General features: G+C 38.3%; 1 protein-coding gene across 6 annotated transcripts in view; it reads left to right on the top strand.

Annotated features, from left to right (window-relative positions):
• The window catches only part of foxp1b (forkhead box P1b), a 524,891-nt gene that overhangs the window by 80,139 nt on the left and 420,739 nt on the right, over nucleotides 1-24,013 (top strand). For 3 of the 6 annotated variants that reach the window (XM_059944319.1, XM_059944322.1, XM_059944326.1), the window contains exon 3: nucleotides 13,586-13,705. The exons of 2 other annotated variants lie outside the window; for them this stretch is intronic. The gene's annotated coding sequence lies outside the window, so the exon portion shown is untranslated. Of the gene's footprint in view, nucleotides 1-12,660; nucleotides 12,679-13,585; nucleotides 13,706-24,013 lie in introns of those variants that run through there. One more of the 6 variants, XM_059944320.1, reaches the window with a different exon arrangement.

Raw genomic sequence — 24,013 nt, 5'->3', positions numbered from 1 at the left:
GAAACAACACTGTTCACTGTCCTCGTCACTCTGTGTTGTGTGCGCCCCCCTGCCGGGCCTGGTCTGTTGCGCTGTTGGGTGCGTGGCCTGGTAATCTGACCAACAGACGCCATGTTCTCTCTCTTGGCTTTCCACAGCACGTCTACCTGGGCTGCCACCTTCCAGGGGTCGCTGAAATCTGCGTCGGCCAGCAGCAGATGTATGTCCTCGGGCATTTGCTCTAGGAACGCTTGCTCGAACATGAGGCAGGGCTTGTGTCCGTTGGCCAGGGCCAGCATCTCGTTCATTAATGCTGACGGCAGTCTGTCTCCCAAACCGTCCTGGTGAAGCAGGCGAGCACCCCACTCGCGCCGTGAGAGGCCAAAGGTCCCAATGAGCGGCGGCTTGAATGCTTCATATTTGCTTTCTTCCGGGGGCGACTGTATGAAATCCGCAACTTGGGCGGTTGTCTCCTGGTCAAGGGCGCTCACCACGTGGTAGTAACGCGTGGAATCAGAAGATATCTGCTGAATCTGGAACTAGGCTTCTGCCTGGCTAAACCACATGTGTGGTCGCAGCGTCCAGAAGATCGGCAGTTTCAGCGAAATTGCGTGAACAGATGAAGAGTCGGTCATCTTTGGTCCAAATCCCGTTTGGACTGTTGGGGTCACCAATGTAGCGATGTGCTACACACAGCACTGAAATAATGACACGCAGTCGGTAAGTCGTTTCAAGACTAGTTTATTCAAACTTTGCGGCGTTAGCATTTAATCCCAAGCGCCCGCCCTCTCCGGGCGGAAATGACGTCAGAGTTACATTACCAAAGTGTCTCACCGCGCGCTGGCTATTTGTGAGCTGGTTCGCTTGCGCAGAAAGTGGGTCGCCACAATGTTTTATTAAGATGGCGGATTCTTGCAGCCAGCTAAAGATCTTCATTCCATCTTCATCCAATCAGTGTACCATGGACTTGAGTGTAAATCTGAGAGGAAGTTACTACAGTGTCCTCACCCATCTTGTGACCAATTTCACCAATTTTTTTAAGAGATGTACTTAGTGAGTGGATGTATCTTATACTAATTTTATTTTGTGCAAGTTACATTGTTTCATGGGTTTTTCTGGAGTTTATGGTATACTAAAATGTTCCAAATAAGTTTATTATCAAAGTACCTATATGTCACCTGTAGCCCCCTTAGCCTTTCCTGTTTAATTATCTGTCCAAATGCATTTAAAATGTATCTGCCTCCACTATCTCCTCAGGCAACTTGATCCAAATAGTCACCATGCTGTGTGTGGGGAATGACTTACTGTTCTAATTTCCTGTGAAATGTTCCCCTCTCATTTTAAACCTGTGTCCTTTAGACTCCCCTGCCCTGGGAAAAAGATTCTGACTACCTGTCCTATCTATACCACTCATAATTTTATAAATCTCTTATCAAATCATCCCTCAAGCTCCTATGTTCCAGTGAGAATAAACACAATCTTTCCAATCTCTCTTTACAATTATAGCTCTCCATCTTTGGCAGCATTCTGGTGAATCTCTTCTGTACTCTCTTTATTGTTATCATATCTTGTATTATGGCAAGCATATTCAATACCTTTTTCGTTACATTATCTATCTGGGTCACCTCTTTCAGGAGCTTTAGACTTGTACCCTGGGTCTCCTTGTACATTAATACTTCTAAGGTCCCTGTAATTTGCACTATATGTCCTACCAATGTTTTGATACCGCAAAGCTGAATTACCTTACAATTGGTTGAATTCTGTCTGTCACTGCTCTACCCAGTTTTTCAGCTGATCAATGTTGGACTGTATCCTTTGATGATCTTCTTTGCTATTTACAACTCCACCAATTATTACGTCTGTAATCTTACTATTTTAACCACCTACATTCTCGTTCAAATCATACAGTACTGTGCAAAAGTACAGCTGCCATACAAAAAAATACAAATTTTGTGACATATATGTGACGATGAACCTGATTCTGATATGGGTCTCTATTATGGACTGAGTGGAAAGGTGGCAGGGAGAAGTGAATCAAGCGCTAGAGAGACATTTTTTAAAGATCAATAAACCAATCATTTGAAATTAAACGACCTTGCCTGGTGTCTCAGAGCTGGATGTGTCTGTACCCCTGCCAGCTAAGCTCCTTCCCCCCCCCCCCACCCATCTCTGGCACTTCTTCCCTGCCACCTACCTGTCCCACACTCTTCCTGCGGCACTCCACCCTTGTCATTCCCTATATAATTTGCTCCCGGCAGATATAGAAACTTGCTCCCTGCCCTGCGTTGACAAATACAGGACTGTACAAAAGTTTTAGGCACCCTAGCTATATTTAATAAGCCGAAGGCTTTTGCAAAGTACAGCATATATTATAAAATAGATAATATTTTAAATTTTAGTGTGTGCTGTTATAGATGGTTGGATATTATAAATTTACAAGCATGCATTTTTAGGCTGTTGAGATACACATGAAATAACCTTTACTTCAAAATATTGTTTCCTGAGGATCTCAGATAATTGACTTTGTGTTTTATTTCAATCAAGTTGAAACACATTGAAAAACATTAGATAGCTCATTGACAAAAGCTGGATTTGAGGTCAGACTGCAGTAAAGCTGCATAAATGAGGAATTGGTATGCCTGGGAAGGGGTTGGAGGACGACGATGGCAGATGGTAAACTTGGGTACTGACTTTGAGTTTGAATTCAGGCAGATCACTTCTGCTCCTGCTCAGAACTTCCCATTCAGTTTCAGATTATTTTATTTAACACACGTTCGTTGAAACATACAGTGGAATGTGTCATTTGCCTTTTAATGGCCAACGCAACTTAAGGCTGTGCTGTGGACAGCCCACAAGTGTTGCCACACATTCTGGAAGCAACAGAGATTGCTCACCAAGTTCACAGAACAACAACAGCAACAGAAATGAAACAACAGAAAACAAGTCCCTTGCCTCCTTCACACACACACACACGTCTCTAACCACTAGATAGGCCATTGAGCCTCGTCTTCCGGACTTCTGATCGACCTCTGTGCTTTGATATTAGATAGTGACCCCAGGATTCACCAGTGATGATGAATGAAGACCCCAAACTCCAGGCCTCTAACTCTGGACTCGCTGATGTATTCGATGATGTAATCCCAAACCGTTGGGTTTGATTTTCAGTCTCACCAACTTGTGTACCTATGGGGTCATCAGACCTTGTGTTTCCTGTACCATGGAACTTTATTACAGAACTGTTAGCGACTCGCTGACCTTGGGCACCACCAGCCCTTGTTCCACTAGTTTGCCGGCCTGACATCTGATCACAGTTGCCCTTCATCACATGTATATGTCACTGGCTTTTGAATGAGGAGCACAGAGTGGAGGTCTAGACTCTAGTTTGACCTCAAATTGTCCTGTATTCCTGTCTGTAAATCCCAAGCTGACCCCTAACTCTCCTCTCTCCTAAAATCCTCCCTACAAACCTTAAAAAAGATCAAAATCTGAAAATGTGTGCTGCAATTTTGACATACAGTCAATGGCTACTTTATTAGGTACAGCAGTGGAAGCTGGCGTAGCCTTCTGCTGCTGTATCTCATCCACCTCAAGGTTCTTGTGATGTGCATCTTCTGCATACCACTGCTATAATGTGTGGTTATTTAAGTTATTGATACTTTCCTGTCAGCTTGAACCAGTCTGGCCATTCTCCTGTGACCTCTCATTAACAAGGCATTTTCGTTCACAAAACTGCTGCTCACTGGATTTTTAAAGATTTTTTTGCACCATTCTTTGTAAACTCTAGAGCGGGGGTCGGCAACCTGCGGCTCCCGAGCCATTTGTGGCTCTTTCACCTCTGTGCTGCGGCTCCCTGTGGCTTTGGGAAATAATTGTTCAGTATTTAATTAAAATGTATTTTATGTTAGTTTGTTAGCTTTTGAAATGTAATTCTAAATTTGAAGATTATGGTGATCTTGTACAATCTAAGTGTGGCGACACATTTCCTCACAATTAGCCAGCATTCCGGCTAAGGGAGATAGCCTACGGGGGTTTGTGAGTACGCGTCTTTTGCAGCATCTGCGTCCATGGGGGCTGGGTTGAGGGAGGCTTAAAAGCAAGGCTGTTTAGTTCGAATAAAGTTACCTTTGACTGCAGTCTTTATTTTAGCGCTGCGTGTAGTGCTACACCGCTACAACGTGTTTTTTATCGCTATTAATATACATCACCACTGCCAATGCCTGACACCCGCCAGTGCGCGCTTTCTTTTAATTCTTCGATCCAAGGTAGGCTACCTATGTAGTAACCTTCAACCCAACGTCTTTTTTTCGGAGTTCAAAATGTTTTTGTTGCATGCAGAAATGTAATTTCGTTTTCTCTGCAGGAGTTCATCAATTTCAAAAATGCAACACATTATAGTTTGTTTATACATAGCATAAAGGCAAAAAAAAACCCGTTGTATGCAGTGTTATTTCATTTTGTGGCTCCCAGTGTTTTCTTTTCTGTGGGAAATGGGTCCATATTGGCTCTTTTAGTGGTAAACGTTGCCGACCCCTGCTCTAGAGTCTGTTGTGTTTAAAATCCCAGGAGATCAGTAGTTTCTGAAATACTCAAACCCCCCTGTCTGGCACAAACAGTCATTCCACGGTCAAAGTAATTTAGATCACATTTTTTTTGTCTGAACAACAATGGAACCTCTTGACCATGTCTGCTTTTATGCATTGAGTTGCTGCCACATGATTGACTGATAACAATTTGCTTTAACAGGCAAGTGTAAATGTGTACCTAATTAAGTCGATACTGAGTATAGAATGCAGCTCAGCACCACCTTGATTGCACATGGGTGCCTCCGAGTTTGACTTCCAAAATGTTTTTCTTCATCTTGCATGTACAATTTATAAAATAGATGTTAAATTATTTCCTCATCTGCAATTTCCTCACTCTTTTCACAAAGCTTCAGCAACTGTGTACAAAATAATTGTGGTTGTTCATTTCTGAGTACTGATCCAAGATTCTCACTGGTAGCTTAGATTCTTTTTTTCCTCTTATATTTAAAAAGAAAACTAAAGTGATGGTTTCAATTTTTTTTCCATAGGTAAAGGTAGATCTTTAGAGACAAGATATTGTTATCAACTGGAACAGATAGGCAGTAAACCCAGCTTTTTTGTGTGTGCTACTACTCACCTAAGCAAGTAAAGTATAGGGTGACAATTATCCTTCAACTTATGAAGAAGTTCTTTGCTCAATTTCTGACTTAATAATGTTAAAGAAGCCGACTGGGGTGTTTTAGTTGTGCTCTAGAGCTTAAATCAACAAAACTCGAGAGCAAAATGAGAATCTTAAATTGCTCACTTGCATTTTGATTATCAGGTCAAAATTAGATCAGGATTAGAGCAAGTACGGACAGTTGTAAGTCCATCAGGACCCTTCCTGTTCTGTACCCTTTATTAGCTAAGTTTGTTTTGTCCTTTGCATTCAGTCATGCAAAAAATGCAATGTGTTGGAATTCCAGTGTACCCTAAGGAGTGTGCTGGTATGGTCTTGGTACTGTGAAGTGCCAACTGGTTTTCCATTTTTCACTGTGTCAAAGTTCATTTGTGGTTCAGTCCTCAAAGCTCAAAAGTTGATTTTTGTACTTGACAATGTGCCTTTTAGTCTTTCTTTACTGAGTCTGAGCTTGGGAGATGGTCAAAATCAACAATGGAATGGCATTGTAAAGAGGAGTTTTGTAAGAAGAGTTTTGTTTACTCATACTTCTTGAGCCAGCTAATTGCAGTCTTCTACAGTACTCATGAACTTGGGGGAATGTGACACTGTTGGTGGGGCTGAGCAGGTGCAATCAAGGAATGGGACAAGAGGTTCTCACAAGAGTTGTGGGGTTGGGGGGAGATTGTGCTCTATGATGGCAAATTGTTGGACAAGAGAAAGAGATTAACACTTGATGTAAGGAGGGAAATCTGTAATTTGGAGAGATTATTAGTAGTACAGTTGGCCCTCCTTATCCGCAGGGGATTGCTTCCAGGACCCCTCCTACGGATATCAAAAAATGTGGATGCTCAAGTCCCTTATTTAACCTGTCTCAGTGCGGTGGTCTTTAGGACCCAGCGGAACCTCAGACCTTATTTAATCTAAGTGCGGTGGACATTAGGACCTGGCGCAGCTCTGAATCCGCAGTGTTTCTGTTCACGAAAGTAATCACGATCACAATTGAAAATAAGGTGGAAGTAATAAAGCGATCAAAAAGAGGTGAAACGCTATTGGTCATTGGAAAAGCGTTAGGATACAGTCCGTCAACGATCAGAACAATTTTAATGGAGCATGTGAAAGGCCCCGCCCCGATGAAAGCTACAATTATTACTAAGCAACGCAGTTTAATTATTGAAATACGTATGTTTCTTAAATGTTTTATATGCATAGAAAGGTGAAATATATACTATATACTAAGAAAAACGTTTTACTAACTGGTGCTAAATAATACCTGATGTACCTGTTACGTCTTTAAATCCGACTTAAAGACGGACTCAGGAACAGAACTGATTCATAACCTGGTGACTGCCTGTACTTTTAAATCATCTCTAGATTACTTATAATACCTAATACAGTGTAAATGCAATGTAAATAGTTGTTAAACTGTATTGTTTAGGGAATAATGACAAGAAAAAATAGTCTGTACATGCTCAAACAATGAGTGCTGGAGAGAGAACTTCCGGGTTTTCCCGATCCACAGTTGGTTGGATCCGCGCATGCGGAAACCGTGGATAAGGAGGGCCAACTGTGTTTAAATATGGTGATAACTAACTTTCTGAAAGATGAAGAATTTGAGGGGTAGGGGAATTAGAATAGAAGAGTTGAGGCCAGAGTAGTTCAGACATGATCATATTGAGTGGTGGCACTAGCTTGAGGCCCAGGTGGCCTAATCCTGTTCCTTTTTTCTTGTGTCCTTGTGGGATGGCTGTTGAATGGGTTGGTGGAGGAAAAACTGTGGTAGTTAAAGTGAGTGTATAGAAATGTAACTTTTGGATTTATAATCCATTGGCAAAGCTACCTACACCTCAGAGATGGGCATAGAAAGTAATTCAATCGGTTCATTGATGGGTGGAGTAGCCGATGGAATTAGGTTGGCAATTTATTGATCTCAAGTTTGTACTTTGGAATGAAGATTTGGACAGAGAAGATATTGAGAAAATATTTTCTTGTAGGGAGGATTAGAGTCCATTGTTATGAAAAAATCCAATTTGAAATTTAGAAGAATTGGTGAGAATGTGGAATTTGCGACACAGGAATTGGTGGAGATAAATGGTATGGTATATTTAAGAAGAGGCTAAATGAACTTGCAACAAAATTGGAAATAGAGAGTGAAGTTGGTAGATTTGCTTGAGGAATGGTGAGAGGAGGCTTACCATCTTTCAAAAACTCCAATTAATGTGAAACTCTGTAACCTGAGGTTTTGCTGACACATCATTGAGAAGGGACAAAATGTAGTTTGGCAACAAGAGTTTAGATCAAATTCACCACACACAAAATGCGGGAGGAACTCAGTAGTCTAGGCAGCATCGATGAAAAAGAATACAGTTGACGTTTTGGGATGAGACCCTTCATCCAAATCAATAGCTTAGATCGGAATGTAAAAAGTTCCATACCATATTATCTGAAGCAGAAAACTTGGAAAATTGATTAAGCCAGAACTAATGGGACATGGGCTCTAGCAAGACCTATCGTTGATGTATTAAGTGATTGCAGTGTAAAAATCGACATAGACTGGTTAGACTCTCTATGACATATGTTGTACATAACCCTGTTGAAATCAATTTTCATTGTATGAAGTAGAATAAACATCACACTACAAATTATTTTTAGTCCCACTATCTAGACAGCAGATACTAAAATATATGCTTCTTCCAAATATTTTATTCTTAACTAATGCCCAGTATTTATGCTGGTACTAAAACTTTCCGTAACTTGAATTTTTGGAAACTTGGGCAAAATTAGGGGTTAATATGTATTCAGGAGATATGGGAAACCACATAGTCATATTTAAATATAAAAAGCTAGTTATGTTTATGACTGATACTTAGACTTGAGTAAAAACTGAAAATGACTCAAATTTATTTAATGGAAGTTAAAACTGAAAGCTAGAACTAAAGTTTTCTGGACTCACATTATAACAAAAACACAAATCAGACAAAAATATGTATATTTATTATCTTTTTTTGTTTGAACATACGTATTAGTCTCTTAGAAGACATGAGACTTATTGGATGCTTGATTTGTACGGTGCAGTTCACTTTATTTATTATTTATGGCCAAGAAATGGGTTTGACTTGGAGAATAGGGATATATGATTATCTTCTATTTGTACTTATGATTTGTATTACATTTTTACATTCTGATGTGAGCTTTGAGACCTGTTGCTAAAACTTTTACAAACATTGTCCTATTTTGTCTTTTTTCATGTCACTTTTCCAAAATTTCAACCATCCTAGAGCTCTGTAACTTGAGTTTTTTCTAACACAACATCCTAAACAGCTAGCTGTCAGTTAAGCTTCACTGGTCCCTGAACCGGAGGAGATCAATTTGAAATCAATCCTTGTCATTATCTCAATTGTTTCTATCTTGCACAGTGTGAATCTACCACAGCACACTGCCATTGTATATTCTGTTTTTATACTATTTCTCAATAATTGTTTCATTCATTCTCTTCATTAAATCACCCCTTCTTTGTTATCCTCTAACCTGTTTTAAAACATGTCCTGCACCATTCATTATTTCTTCTGAATTTTTTTTTGCTTCTGTCTGTGGTGTCACTACTCTAACTCCCATCTGCAAATGTTCCTGAAATTTTTAAATGTGCTGAGGTGTTAAGCTTTTCCAAGAACTTGTAGTTTACCCTTCTTAATTTTGAGTTCATGTCTGTGGTGAACCATATGACTGAAATATTATGAAACATATTATACTTGAAAGGCTTCAAAACAAATATTGTAATTTTAAGATGTTGCATTAAACAGAAATTACATTTGAATGATTCTGATCTTTGCATGAATGGAGTGTTGGGATTTGCAAATCTGATAACCATGACATTCATAAGCATCTTTAAAAGTAGGTCAAGGACTGTATCTAAGATGTGATTTACTTGGATTTTTGTGTTGTGTTATGGAATTTCCAGGTCTGCAGGTTTAGGATTTCAAAGAACTTAAAAACTTCCTTTTCTCAGTGGGTTTGTACCTTAGTAGTAGTGGGTGTAGAGCAAGTAATCATATTGCATAGCTAATTTTATCAGCTTCAAAGTGATGTCAGATAAGCCTAGCAAATTTTAATTGCACAACAGGTGGTACCAGTTTCAGAATTAGATTAGGTTCTGTTTGCAAATATGGTAGAAGGAATAAAGATATAAACAGTTTGGTCAAAGAGTACCTGCCCTCAGAGAGAGAGAGAGAGAGAGAGAGAGACACACACACACACCTGAGAAAGGAAAGTAATTGATTCAGCTTTTCATGATCTGTATGTCAGAGGGCCTTCCAGTTCCTGAGTTTCACAGAAGAACTCCACTAAATATCTTTTCAAGCCTTGTGAAAGACTAGATCACACTAACAGGAAGACCAACCAAATGTTTCCAATTGTGGGTAAATTCCAGTAAAGTCTGAAATGCATTATACAGTAAGTGCCAAGAAATGTGCTGGTACAGTAGTTGCACAAGTTTTGTGCAGTAAAACAGCTTAGCTACTTATGGCAATGAAAGAAAGCAAAGCTTTTTATTGGCAAGAAGTTAACATACACCAGATGATGCTACACCACATACAAATATAAAACATGTTTGGTTGAATGTTTTTAACAGTGCTTGTGAGATGTGAGTAGACACACTTGGCAATGCATTTCAGAGTTGTGCAGTTTGGTTCACTAGTTGTTGGGCTTGGTTTGGATTGTTCATACCATGATAATTTAAACAAGTACATTCAATTTAATTGCAATTCAGACTTAATCAATTGTTTTAGATCTTCCTCTTTTTTATTGTACTTTTCTTTTTTATATGCTTACCTGTAAATAACTGGTTGATTAAAAAGGACAGGGTGAAAAGGGAATTTTTAAAAAAACTATGCCAAATAATTTTCTTTGTTAGTCTGAATTAATTATTTCCACATTAAACACAAAGTATTTTCACCTGATACTAAAATCTGCTCATTTATCTCAGAATTAGAGGAACTGCAGTCTGTCCAGCATAGAGATTCATGGTCATAAGACCATAAGAGATAAAAGCAGAAGTGAGCCACTCGGCCCATCGAATCTGTTCCACCATGACTGATTTATTAACCCTTTCAATCCCATTCTCCTGCCTTGTCATCATAATCTTTGATGGCCTGACTAATCAAGAACCTATCAACCTTCATTTTAAATATACTTAGTGACTGGACTTACACAGTCATCCATGCAATGAATTTCACAGATTCACCAAATGGATGCCTCTTTATTCTAAGGCTGTGCCCTCTGGTCCTAGACTCACTACAGGAAGCATCCTCTCCACATCCACTCTATCTAGACCTTTACATATTCAGTAGGTTAGTATGAGATATCCCCTTCCCTCATTCCTTTAAGCTCCAACAAAACGCTCCTCGTTTGTAAACCCTTTAATTCCTGGAATCATTCTCATCAACTTCCTCTGGACCCTCTGCAATGCCAGCACATGTTTTCTTAGATGAAGGGCCCAAAGCTACTCATAATACTCCAGATGCAGCCTGGCAAATGTCTTATAAAGTCTCACCATCATGTACTTTCTCTTGTATTCTGATCCTCTGGAAATGAATGCTAATGGACCATTTGCCCTCCTTACCTCTGAATCAATCTGCAGGTTAACTTTTAAGGAATCCTGCAGTCATTGAGGCAGGTTACCGCATTCTTCTTAGGCACCGGTATGATAGAAACCGGCTTAAAGTAGGTGGGTACCTCAGACTGCCGAGGCAAGATGATAAAATCTTAGTGAACGCTCCAGCTATATGATGAGCACAGGCCCTTAGTACTTGGCCAGGTATCCTATGTGGGTAGGATACTTAATGTGGGTTCATCCTCCTGAAGGATGCTCTCATATTAGCCTCAAGAAACTGAAATCACAGGATCACTGGGGGCTGTGGGAGTTTGTTATGTTTCCTCCATGTTTTGATGGTCAAAGCAAGCATAGAAGGCTCTGGGCTGCTCTTGAATCGAAGCCTTGTTGTCACCAATGTCACTGGGTTTCACTTTGTAAGAGGTGTAAGCATTCAAGCCCTGCCACAGCATTGCCTCTTTCCCTGTGAGATGTGAGATTGTGCCTGGACCTCTTGTAACTTTCTTGTTTGTCATGCTTGAATGCCTCTGCTCCAGCCCTTAGCAGATTGTGGATCTCATGGTTCATCCAGGTCTTCTGGTTGGGGAAGACTCTGAATGAATTTGTGGGGACACACTCGTCTACAACTATTCTTATAACATCTGTGACAACTGTTTCATTCAGATGAGTCCTTAAATACGGCCCAGTAGCCTTAACTTAATCCAGTAGCTCCTCTACTTCCTGCAACCATTGTCCTAATTTCTGGAGCCTTGCTTTTTAACCTCTGCCTGTATGCAGGCAGGAGAAGGACAACAAAGGGATCCGATTTCCTTAAATGCAGTCTGGGCATGGAATGGTAAGCATTCTTTATCTTAGTATTGCATTCTTTTAGTATTGCAATGGTCTTCCCCCTGTCACTCTTGAATTTCTGGCATATTGCTAAAGTCTTCCATAATGAGGACTGACACAAAATACTGATTAAGTTTGTCTGCCATTTCTTTGTCCCAATTACTACCTCACCAATCTAATTTTCCAGCAGATCAGAATCCACTCCTGCCTGTCTTTTACTCTTTCTGTATTTGATAAAACTTCTTTTTAAAAAACCCATTCATTTCTTGTCTTCTTAGGACAGATTCAAAATGATCAACACCTCCTTCTTTATTATTTTGCCTTTTGGCTCTGACATTCACAATGATTTTTCTCCTGGGATTAGCACACAAGATGCAACTTGTTAAGTAGAAAAGAAAGATATTAAATGAGATAGATTATACAAACAATTTAAATTCACTGACTTGCTGTGATTTAGGCAGGGAGCCTAAAATATGGATAGACTCAGCATCTTAGCATACTGATCAGTGACAGGAATGGCCTACAAAACTTAGGGAGATATCTAATAAAACAATGCAAATCATTTTAACCCAGGCTGGAGACCACCAAGGACTTGACTGCTTTTTCACTGCAGATGTTTTTGTTTGACTTATTTAATCCTTTGCTTTATGTATTGTTTATACTCTACCCAATTTTTCTACTATCTCATTGGCTTTAACTCTGAAAGTATTTATAGTTTTATCCCTTTTCATCCTTTTCCTCATTAAAGCTGGTAAACTATGTTGGGGCAGGTGTTCTGCATTCGGCTGCTTAGACTAAGGGTAACAACTGACATTTTATCCTGTGCATTTCATTGTCACTTTGTAATATTCTCACACAGTGAAATATTGGGGAAGACAAGGAATCTTTGCAAGTGACCTTATAGAGAGTGAGGTGTCTGATTTATTAGTTACTTCTGATTTTGAATATTGTTATATGATTGGATGTCTTTATCCTCCAGTGAAGGAAAGTTGTGTGTGGCTGTTTAAACAGAGTATAGGTGGATTATTTTCTGGAAACTGGCAGGAATGTGCCAGAAGAGCTTTTTGCCTACAGCTGGAAAGGTAAGCCCTTTGGGATTTAAAACCTCCAAGAGTAGGTTATAAGCATTGTTACTGTGTCTGGATTGCCCAAAAACTCAAAAATAAAAAAAGTCATTTGGTCATAATAGGGAGCAAAGGACCACTATGTACAGAATCATAAATTATTATTTCACCTTGGTTCTGAAGAACTGAATGAAACCCTATTAGTGTTTACTCAACCACTGTGTTAGCATTTTAGTTGCATTTTGAAGATGGATCTGTATGAAGAAAACATATTTGTATCCAAAGCTCTCACCAAAATTTAAAAAGCTGCAGACACTTCCTACAAAACCTTATCTCAAACTTGGAATTTGATTACGGTATTACAAAAGCTAATTTAACCTCTGTTTGAACTTGACCTGTTAAGGAAATCTGTCAAACTGATCATTTCACTGCATGCTGGAAGGTTATGTGAAGTGTATGATTCTTCACTGAATTTTCTTACCTGAAACACTCAGAGTGTCCTTAGTAATATACGAAACTCATCTCCCTTAAGGAATCACCATTTAACCTTCATACTAAAATATGTGAAACTAGCACATAAATAAAAAGGATTTACAAAAATGTGTATTACCATTTATACAGAATAAAGATACCTACCTGAATAGCCACTCAATTGTAGCTGTACTGTTGAAGTGAAAATTGAATAAATTGTTTTATTTAAAATATAAATGTAGAATGTATTATAATGTGTGGTACAGAGAAATCTTCTTGTTGGTATTTACAATTCATTCTTCTGCGATAGCAGTGACTATAGGGTTAGTTACCTGAAATAATTCTCTCACTTCAAATAAACACTAAGTGGATTTGAATGGTTCAGCTTGGTTTCTTGGTTGGCTTAATAAAAATAGAACAAAACTTATTGACATTGGTTTTCCTCTTCCTTCAGCTATAGATTTAGGAAAAACTGAGGGATGTTTTGAAGACAGTTATGTTATCGTTATGGAAATTGGAATTCGCTGGAAGTAGTCACACTTGAACTTCTCACAGCTTTTCACATATTTCTCAGGTTTGTTTAGTTCTTGACAATGGCAGTTGTGTCACAGTAGTAATTTTGTTGCATCAAAAATTATATATTTTCCTTTAATTAGTTTTTCCCCTCATGTGCCTGAAAATTACAGTTGATGTTATTGAATTTGTGCACTGCTGTCTGGCAATCACTTCCAGAGTGGGGAATTAAATTGACTCCTTATTGTTGTTCACTGCAAAGAATCTGTTGTGATAAACTGTGTAAATACCACTCATTAGTAGACTATTTATTCCTTTATCTTTGTGACTGTGTTCACTTTCAACTGGAACAGTTATAACACCACATTGTTACTTTAGAGAAGAACAGACAATTCTATTTTTTTAAGTACAGTTGGCCCTCCTTATCCGTGAGGGATTGGTTCCGGGACCCCTCGTGAATACCAAAAAATTGCGGAAGCTCAAGTCCCTTATTCAACCTGTCTCAATGCAGTGGATCTTAGGACCCAGCGGAACCCCAGACCTTATTTAACCTGTCTAAGTGTGGTGGACATTAGGACCTGGCGGCAGAGCTCTGAATCAGCAGTGTTCCTGTTCACGAAAATAATCACAATCACGATTGAAAATAAATTGGAAATAATAAAGCAATCTGAAAGAGGTGAAACGCCATCGGTCATTGGAAAAGCGTTAGGCTACAGTCGGTCAACGTTCAGAACAATTTTAAAGGATAAAGTGAGAAAGGCCCTGCCCCAATGAAAGCTGCAATTATTACTAAGCAATGTAGTGGTTTAATTATTGGGTTTTGGGTTTTTGATCCTCCACATCAACCAGACACGGATGGAGAGTGCGCTCAGAAGTGGTCTGTCACTGGATCGAACTCGGGATCTTCCCGAGCCTGGTGCTGAAACATACATTCTTAAGTGCTTTACATGCATAGAAAGGTAAAATATATACTATATATTAAGACAAACATTGAACTAAGTGATGCTAAATAATACCAGATGCACCTGTTCCGACTTACATAGTAAGAGAACTTCCGATTTTTTTTCAATCCCGATCCATAGTAACCTACGCACATCCTCCCATATACTTTAAATAATCTCTAGATTATTTATAATACCTAATTACAATGTAAATGCTATGTAAAATAGTTGTTATACTGCGTTGTTTAGGGAATAATGACAAGAAAAAAGGTCTGTAATGCTCGAACAAGTGCTGGAAGAGCACTTACAGGTTTTTTCGATTCGTGGTTGGTTGAGTTCGCGCATGCAGAACTCGCGGATAAAGAGGGCCGACTGTAGTGCTTAGTCTCTGCTTAAGTATCCAAGGTATTACATAGAGAGCTTGAATCAACGTGTTTTTACCTCTAACTTTTTTTCTAGTTATATTAGCTAGAGTCCAATGTTACTCAATTAGTTAATTAAATTGGTCTTTTGTTACTCATCAATTCTTGTTGACTTGTGCTAGATCCATTTCAACCTTGTTTCAGTTAAAAAAGAGCGTACATATAATTTTAGATTCATTATATTATTCCATTAATCTTCACCAAATATTTCCCCTTTTATTTGTTCTTTAACACAATTTCTATTTTGAAAAATCTTTTAAAAATTAGAATTTGTGCTTTTACTACTGTGTTAATTTTTTTGCAGCAGCCTACCTGGGTCTGTACAGTAATCAGTTTGTTTCATTTTTAATAGTTACTTCTCCATAACCTTCTGAGGCCGCCAGTATCATTTGTATGTTATACCAGTTTTTCTGCACAGTTGTAATCACAGAATCATGGATACCAATTTTGGCAGATGCAAAATTTTCAGCACCATCTCATCTACCAATAGCATTAGTATCTTTCTTTAAAGCTTAAGACTTCCCAAGAAATGAATGATGCTAGCCAAATCCCTGAACACATCACTGTGTCCTGAATGACCCAGAAGCCAGATACAAGTCTGTACCATCAATGAATATGTGGTATGAAATCGTTAAAGTAGAATAATGTTTTGTATTTATTTTGATGACATATGAGATAAATATACAAACATAAATACAGAATAATACACAAACATCCAGATCCTCAATGATAATTCATTGCTTGATTCTCACATGATATATCATTGTCACGATATATTTTTATCATGGAGAAGGAGTCTTTAAATTCTGTACTTGCATTAGGAGTTTTCTTGAGGATGGTTGTTTTTCACCATTCACCAGCCACATCATGCCCTGATCAGGTCAGTTATTTGGTTCTGTGTCTACTGAACCAATTACTGATGGGGGCAAGGACGCAGGCAACAGACTGAGGTTTGTAGAATTCACTCTTCTTACCTATGGCCATACTTAGTACAAAAGCTTGAAGTGCCCAGTCATCTTGATAGCATGTCCTGTACTTGCTGTGCTTTATTTGACACAGAATTTACTAATAAAACATGGGATTGGCTGATGAGTTTTATATTTAATTGGTTATTTTGTACAGTAAAAGGTGTTGGGTATTATTATTTCTGGTTGTGTTCTGTTGGATGCTCCACTATATTGCCCTGAAGGATAAAGTAAAATTACACTTTTATGAATGTTCTTAATAATGCAGAAACAGTGTAAGCAATGTTTCTTTAATCCTTCATTATGAAACAGTAATTCCTACATTCTTTGGTTCAGTTATGAGATTTTAATTTGTTTTTAGACCATTGTAAAAATTTTAATTTGTAGAATTTGAGCTTTTTTTTGGTTGCAGTGTTATATATTTTTAATGATAGGCTATTTTTGTTCTGTATTAAATTAACTTATTTGAAAGTGCTTCTGGAATTTCTCTATGATAGTATGTGGAATGTTTCCATTGCCATCTATTCATAAATCTTCCTGTGCAGGATTTAACCTCTTACTTTTGCAGGTGTCTGTTTGATATGTTTAGTGATGTGGAAGGCCTGCCTATGTATGTTCCACCTATCTTTGTATCATCCGCAATAAGTATGCTCTGACATACGTACCTTGTTTAGTTCTAACCCATGCTGATATCTTGGTTCTTTCCACGTGATTATTTACATTTATGGTGGTTTTCATTCAAACACAGAGGAAGGAATCTTTTCACTGGTAAAATTATCATGGGTTTGACAAACCTGTTTTCAATTTTTCCTTGGATTACTTTTTGCAGCTACTTTAGAAAAATTAGTATTGCTTCATCATTTTGCATCTCTTTGCCACTGATCATTGGCTGACAAAATTGTGTTTTAACCTGTTGGAGTATTTTGGAAAGCAGAATCACATATCATAAAATATAACTCTGTAAGGAAGGGCACATTAGTTAGCTATAAGCTATCTCAGTTAGTTAGTTAGTTATTTGACTGTTCCGAATACTTTCTAGGGCACGTACCCTGAGGGCACATACTCCAAACCAATCTGTTTATACTTTTATTTCTTTTACCAAACTGCATGATTATGCACATCCCTGTCACTTTTTTGCCCAATCTCTTAATCTCTCTAAGTCCTACTACAGACTATCTGCTCCCTCACCTATCTTTGTATCATCTACAATCCTGGCCACAAAGCCATTAATTCCATCATCCAAATCATTGGCATATAATGTGAAAAAAACCGGTCCGTATCACTGCGGAACACCACTGGTAACCAGCAGCCAACCAGAAAAGGACACCTTTATTCCCACTCTTTTTCTCCTCCCAGTCAGCCCATCTTCTACCCATGTTAGTACCTTCCCTGTAATACCATGGGCTCTTACCATGTGCAACACTTCATCAAAGGCCTTCTGAAAATCCAAGTAAACAAAATCCACTGACTCTTCTTTGTCTATCTTGCCTGTTATTTCCTCAAAGAATTCCAACAGATTTTTCAGGTAAAAAATTCCCTTAAGGAAACCATGCTGTCTTTGGCCTATTTATTTATGTGCCTCCAAGTAACCTGGTACCTCATCCTTAATAATGGACTCCATCATCTTCCCAACTACTGAAGCCAAGCTAAATGGCCTATAATTCCCTGTGTTTTGCCTCTTTTCTTAAAGAGTGGAGTGACATTTTGATTTTCCAGTGTCTTGCATCCATTCTTGATTCTAGTCATTCTTCAAAGATCAATCCTAATGCCTCCATGGTCTCTTAAGCTACCTCTTTCAAAATCCAGTGGTGTAGTCCTTCTCGTCCAGGTGACATCCCCCTTCAGACTGTTCAGCTTTCTAAACACCTTCTCCTTAGTAAGAGACATTCTTGAGATTTTGTCACATTGCTGGTGTCTTCCATGTTGAAGACTAACATAAAATACTTAATCAGTTTGTCACAGTTTCTTTGTTCCCAATACTACTTCTCCAACATTTTTGTGCAGTCCATTATCCACATTTGTCTCTTTTTTTTTTACTCTTTATATATCTCAAAAAAAACTTTTCTCAAGCTTCTGTAGCACCTTTACTCAACTGTAATACCGATACATCGGATTTTAGCATTCCCTTCGCTTGAAATCCATTGACTTTCCCAATCTACCAGAATATTGAAGTCATCCATGACCACTGTAACATTGCTTTCCTTACATACCTGTACTATCTCCCATTGTAATGGATTCTACATTTTTTTTGATCCTATATCACTTTTTGCTAAGGATTTGGTTTAATTTTATCCCAGTCATGTCAGCCTCCCAGCCTACTGGACGGCCTTTACCGAGTTGTAATATAAAAGCCAAGTAAGCAGACAATTGTTTGTTTTCATCCAGTGACAGTTATGGATCGAGGATCAATTCAATTTATTTATTTTCCTTTAAGGAATGATGATTCATCACTATCCAGTGACCTCAGTGGAGACAGAATAGCTGTGTACGTAAATAGTTGAGAGTTTTTAAATGGAATTCTCATGTAAATAAGATAGAAATGTTTTGAGTAATTTCATATCCATACGCTATCAAAGAATGGAGAGGAAGTCTGTAAGTATGTTTGTTCTGAAATTGCTGTTCATTACTCTGAGGTACTTTATAGTTTAAAGTAAATTTCTTATCAAAATACATATCTGTCACCATATACAGCCCTGAGATTCATTTTCTTGCAAAAAATCCATAACAGAATCAATGCAAGACAGCACCAGCTTGGATGTTCAAACAGTGTGCAAAAGACAGCAAACTGTGCAACTCCGAAAGAAAGAAATAGTAATAAGTAAGCTATAAGTATCTGGAACATGAGGTGAAGAGTCAAGAAAAGTGAGTCCATGGGTTGAGGGAACCTCTCAGTAATAAAGCAGGTGAAGTTGGTTCAAGAGCCTGATGGTTGAGGAGTAGCCACTGTTCCTGAGCCTGGTGGTGTGAATCCTGAATCTCCTGTACCACCTTCCTGATGGAAACAGGGAGAACAAGAGCACGAGCTGGGTGGTGGGTGCTCTGACATGCCTCATATAGATCTTCTCAATAGTCATCTTCATAATAATGGTCAATATCAGTAAAAACTATTCTCTGTTATTGATAGTAACGTTCCTCACAGCTGTTGCATATTGTTAAATGTAACAATGTGGCTTAGGAGCCTGTGGATGGCTAGGCATTGTAAGTGAAGTAAAAGTGGATAGCGCTCAGCAGGTCAGGTGTCATACTTGGAGTTAGAAACAGTAAATTTTCAGGTCAATAACTCTTCATCAGAACTGCTAAACAAGCAAAAAATAATGTTTAACATGTTGGACTGCTGAGGACATCCAGCACCTTATGTTTTAATTTCAAATTTGGATGTTCATAGTAAATTTATTATCAATGATATGTACAGATGGACCTCCTTATCTGTGGGTTCCACATGCTCGGATTCAGCCAACAGCAGATCGGGAAAACCCGTAAGTTCTGTCTCCAGCACTTCTTGTTTAAGCATGTACAGACTTTTTCCTTTGTCATTATTCCCTAAACAATACAGTATAACAGCTATTCACATAGCATTTACATTGTATTAGGTATTATAACTAATCTAGAGATGATTTAAAATATATGGGAGGATATGCATAGGTTACCATGGATTGGGAATTGGGGGGGGGGGGGAAACGGAAGTACTCTAAGTGCAGGTACATCCGGTTTAGTGTCAGTTAGTCAGATGTTTGTCTTAGTATATAGTATATATTTTACCTTTCTGTGCATATTAAACACTTAAACATATGTATTTCAATAATTAAACTGCTGTGTTGCTTAGTAATAATTGTAGCTGGGGACCAATGCCCCACGGATAAGGAGGGCCGACTGTATGTTGCGTGTGTATACAACCCTGAGATCTATTTTCCTGCGAGCAATCACAATAAATACAAGAAACATAAAAGAATCAATGAACAAACACACCAAACAGGACAGACCAGAACCAGTGTGCAAAAAAAGAAACATCTACAGCATCTACAGATTTTCCTTTCTCAATTTCTTTGTAAATAAAGAACTGATTGCAAGTAACTTGATGAATAATTTGATTTAAACAAGCCAATATTTAAATTATCCCTTCTTTCAGAACTCAGGTTGCAATGATCATATTTCTCAACTCAAATGAAAACAGACACAATCCATTTACCTTCCCACATAAGAGAATTCCTCTATTCACTCACTTTAGGGACTACAAAAATGTTTTATTTTTAACAAATTCTGTTTTAAATCTGCATATATCACAAGAGTGGATTTTAACTCTTGGGTGATGCCAAATTTGCAGGCTTTCTATACTCCGTTTACATCCTGTTATTCATCTGTTTACATTTGAAATTTGTGTCTCCGAAGGCTGTTGCCAACATTAGATTAGGACCTCAGAGGAGGATTTGCCTAAGTCTCAAGGGTGTAAAGCCAGAATCCTGGCTCAGTTGTTTCATTATAAGGTCTGGAGGAGACTCTTTCAGTATTTCTTTTCTGTTTTGTCCTGTTTTCTGTCTATATTAGTTAAATTATCCAAGATGTTATGCGTTAAAAAATACTTCTTTGAACAGAATGAGCAAATGTAGAGGCAACAAATGTTTATTTTGAAAGTGGGGTATAGCATTATAATCAAATAAATGTCATCAAATTGTTCATGCCCTAAAATCTTTAAGAACCATTACCACATGATTCTGATTATCATGTTTATTGCTGAGTTGCCCACTGTATTAGATTCTAATGCTTTTTAAAAATTTGAGAAATCTTTGAAGTGTCTAAGGTTGTTGAGAGAAGTGTTTACCTTGAAGGGTTTATCATAAATTTTAAATCCTCTTGAAATACAAGGATGATAGCAATGAAATGGAATATAATGAGTGTGATACCCTTACTGAAAGTAGTAATCAGAGTTATAAAATAATGGCATTTGGTGTTATTACATCTGAGTTATTAATTGAGAACTAAAACTGATTTAGTGTCTTCAAATTAAGTTTAACCACAGTCAAAGTTGATGAAGGTGATACACTAATATTACTAACAATATTGAAGAAGACCATTTTGACCTATCTAGTTAATGCTGGATCACAGGTGAATTCCATAGTAGCACAAATTTTTCCTGTAACCTCTTCTCCTCACATTCCCATTATTTCCAGGATTTACCACTCATCTATATATTAGGGGCAGTTTACAGTTCACCAGATTGATTCCAAGATGGCAGAATTGACATATAAAGAGAGCTTGGAATGATTATCCTTATAATCATTCAAGTTTTGAAGAATGAGATGGGAAGGCTTGAAGGTTCTTTTTTTGTTGTTGTATTTCAAGTTAGTAAATGTAGCAAGGATGTAGCAAGAACCTGGAACCATTGCAATTTACCTATAATAGGTCAATGGCAGATGCAATTTCAGTGACTCTCCACATGGCTTTAGATCACATGGATAACACAGACAGCTTTGTCAGGATGCTGTTGATCGACTATAGCTCAGCATTTAATACCATCATTCCCACAATCCTGATTAAGAAGTTGCAGAACCTGGGCCTCCGTACCTTCCTCTGCAGTTGGATCCTTGTTTTCCTAACTGGAAGACCACAATCTGTGTGGATTGGTGATAACATATCCTCCTCACTGACAATTAACATTGGCGCACCTCAGGGGTGTGTGCTTAGCCCACTGCTCTACTCTCTATACATACCCTCTATAATTAGGTGGCTAGGCATAGCTCATATATCATCTGTAAATTCATCTATAAATTTGCCGATGATACAACCATTGTTGGTAGAATCTCAGGTGGTGATGAGAGGGTGTACAGGAGTAAGATATGCTAACCAGTGGAATAGTGCCGCAACAACAACCTGGCACTCAATGTCAGAAAGACAGAAGAACTGATTGTTGACTTCAGGAAGGGTAAGATGAGGGAACACATATCAATCCTCAAAGAGGGATCAGAAGTGGAGAGAGTGAGCAGCTTCACGTTCCTGGGTGTCAGGCTCTCTGAGGATCTAACCTGCTCCCAACATATCGATGTAGTTATAAAGAAGGCAAGACAGTGGTTATACTTTATTATGAGTTTGAAGGGATTTGGCATGTCAACAAATACACTCAAAAACTTCTATAGTTGTACCTTGGAGAGCATTCTGACAGGCTGCATCACTGTCTGGAATGGAGGGGCTACTGCACAGGACCAAAAGAAGCTGCAGAAGGTTGTAAATCTAGTCAGCTTCATCTTGGGTACTAGCCTACAAAGTACCCAGGACATCTTCAGGGAGTGGTGTCCCAGAAAGGCAATGACAATTATTAAGGACCTCCGGCACGCAGGGCATGCCCTTTTCTCACTGTTACTATCAGGCAGGAGGTACAGAAGCCTAAAGGCACACACTCAGTGATTGAGGAACAGCTTCTTCCCCTCTGCCATCCAATTTCTAAACGGACATTGAATCTTTGGACACTACCTCACTTTGATTTAATATACAGTATTTTTGTTTTTGCATGTTTTTTAATCTATTCAATATACTCAATTGATTTACTTGCTTACTTATTATGTTTATTTTATTTAGTATTATTGTATATTTTTTCTTTCTCTGCTAGATTATGTATTGCATTGAACTGGTGCTGCTAAGTGAACAAAGTTCGTCACATGTTGGTTGTAACAAACCTGATTCTGAGGTGATATAGTCAGGATGCGGAAAAAGATTTATGAGAAAGGTTCCAAGGACAGAGATTTCAGTTATATGGTTGAACTGAAGAAGGTGGGTTGGCCTGCTTTAGAGTAAAGAAGCTTGAGAGGAAAGATTGTGGGGGTGTACAAGATCAAGGTAAGTTTAGCCGAGACAGAGAAAATCTGTTCCATGGAGATGGGAGCACTGATTAGAAAGTGATAGGGAAAAGTCACATGCTTAAATAAAGGCAAAAACTTACTTTTGCACTGTGGGTGATGGTTAATCTGGAACTAATTGTCTGTCAGGCTGGTTGAAACAGAGAAACAGGAAGACAATTGGAAAAGCATTGAGAGTAAATAATTTAGAAGGGGAAATCTATGAGAAAAAGTGTACTGAATAGTTTGCTCTACAAAGAGCAGGGATTATCTTAATTGGCTGAATGGCCTTGTTCTGTCCTATAAACTTGCAGTGAGTCATTGGATACTGGCAACCGTTGTATTGCAGTGGAAGTTTGCCCTGATGGAATTCAGAAATCACTATCAAAGAATGTCAGATGCCAAAGAAAAATTGGCTTTCATAGGAATTTTGTGTCATTTCTAATTTGATTTTCAGCTTTTATTTCTTGGTGCATTAAATGCTAATGTTTTGTGTTATGGAAAAAAGAATGGTTTTCTAGGAACATAACCCATGGTAAAATGGGAGTTCCTTGTATTAACTTTAGATTGTGTTTATTTTATACTGCTGGAAACCAGTAGGTCTCATTTTTTGGAATAGCTCAGAAGGTGCAGAGAGCATGAATTCCTTTTTTATTCCAGAAGTGTGTTCATAATTCCAGCCTAAGTGTCCATGTGTACTTGTATGTTAATATGTTTTGGAGAAGCATCATTTCTAAGCTTTGCCAGTATCTGGAGATAATATGAAGTTCAGTGAAATGTACACATGATCCTTGTATAGAATTCCATTGTGTCATTTATTTTCATTCCTGTTGTGCATAAGTTTCATTGGAACACGAAGCCTTTTGCAAAATGAAACCATATTTATCCAGTCATCGTTCACAGCACCCTCCTTGATGCAAGCATCAGCTGCATAACTATATCCTGAAACACTTAGATTTCATTAAAGTTTATGGTTTGGTCCATTCAGATTATCAGAACACATGTAAAATCATGCATCCAATAAAAACCATGCATCCCTAATGTTGGCCATGAGAAAACATATTTAGTGATTTCCACTCACAAAAAAAAAAGAATATCTGCAGATGCTGGAAATCCAAGCAATGCACAAAGAGTAATCAACATTTTAGGCTGAGACCCTTCAGCAGGACTCATGATGATGTCTCACCCTGAAATCTCGACTGTACTCTTTTCCATGG

This window comes from Hypanus sabinus, chromosome 19 (genome assembly GCF_030144855.1).
Source record: "Hypanus sabinus isolate sHypSab1 chromosome 19, sHypSab1.hap1, whole genome shotgun sequence".
NCBI lineage: Eukaryota > Metazoa > Chordata > Chondrichthyes > Myliobatiformes > Dasyatidae > Hypanus > Hypanus sabinus.
This window is presented reverse-complemented; position numbering and strand designations above follow the sequence as displayed.